The following is a 1,709-nucleotide window of genomic DNA, read 5'->3' on the forward strand; positions in this document are numbered from 1 at the left end:
ATTGCTAATACTATTTTTGAGGGTTCTATAGGAGAGCATGTTGCTCTAGATTTCAAAAATTGAATCAATTTTTCATTTCAATCCATTGTATAGCTTATATCATCATGTATTTTTTTTTTTTTGACAAAAGCTTAGATCATCATGTATGTTGTCCAAATATGTAAGTTCATCCTATGATACTCAAGTTCTAATAACTTATCACATAGATCTAATCACATAATTTTATGAATGTTTATGTATCAAGAGAAAAATTGAGAATGTTTATTTGATAGGTATATTGTTGGTGTTCTTTTTATTTAAAATGATTGTAATGACCAATTCTATATTTTATTGGAGTACTTTTTTTCTTCGATGTTTGTGATGTTGATTCCCATTTGCACTCAATCTACAAATGATATTGTTTGTTATATATATAATTATTGAAGAATAATATGTTTTTTTTATTTCTTTATTGAATTGTGGGTTTTTATAGATTTTATTGTATTATTCATGTATTCGTTAGTCCCGATATGGAAGTACGGTTTATTTTGTTATCAAATATTCTTTGGATTATTGTTTTTTCGGTTAATTTTAATGTGTGAATGAACTTTTTATGTTTGCAGGATTCAACATCATAAACATAACTTTTGTTTTTTTGTCAACAAAAAAACAAGACAAATTATGTTTCTTTTACTTAATTATCATAAAATGATTCTTATTGATAAAAAAACATGTTCATATTAGGTGTGTTTCAAAGTCAATTTTTAGAAAACTAATTGTATTTCTTAAATAATTTCAAAAAATAATATTAAAATCGATTATGAATAATTAAGTATCTAAAATTCCATTTATGGGCAATAAGTTATTAACATAAATAACAATAACTCTAATACATTTGGTAACACAATAAGTGTGATTGATAACATATAATAATATTCTTTAAAAAAAATAATAACATTACTTCTCAGTCATAACCTATCTAAAAAAAGTTAATTATCTCTATTATAAACATTTCCCCTATTTTATTTTGATAGTACACGTGACAACCTTATATTGAAATGTGCATTTAATTTTTTATTTCATATACACATCAAAATGTTTTTTTTTAATAAATATACACATCAAAATGTTATTTGCTAAAATTCGAAGGAATATTTAATGTACTAGAATGTCAACCGAAAATTTACATATGAAATTACTCTATGACCCGAAAATTTTGGCAACCAGAGGGTAATGAGCTTCTTAATTTTTTTATTTTTTTTTAATAAACATTGTCTTAACTACTAAGGAAGCATTGAAAGAAAAAACAAAAAATTATTTAGTCATTTGTCCATTGTTTACAAAGTATTACTATAATCGTGTTTTACAATCTGTCAAGTTAAATGAAATTAATAGCCATCAAGATTAATGCAATTAACTATAATCATTTGTTTCCTTTACTTACTTAACCATCTAATGAACCAAGAGTCATAATCAGTCTATTTTATGTTTCTTAGACAAAACGAAATTAACTCCCATCCCATTGATTTCGGACATCTTGCTTTCACTATTCAAATTCTTTTGATTTAATTTTTCTATATATAACTACCTCATTGGAACCCATTTGCTCAACATTTGTGCATATACAGTCTATGATTCCTCTATGAGTGTTCCTGAGAAAATGTTACTCAGTTTCTCTATCATGTTAGATACTGTTTTCGAGCCTCAATAGTTTCACACAAGTATTGATA

The sequence above is a fragment of the Medicago sativa genome, chromosome 4 (assembly GCF_051527215.1).
Source record: "Medicago sativa cultivar Bolivia chromosome 4, Bolivia_mono, whole genome shotgun sequence".
NCBI classification, from domain to species: Eukaryota; Viridiplantae; Streptophyta; class Magnoliopsida; order Fabales; family Fabaceae; genus Medicago; species Medicago sativa.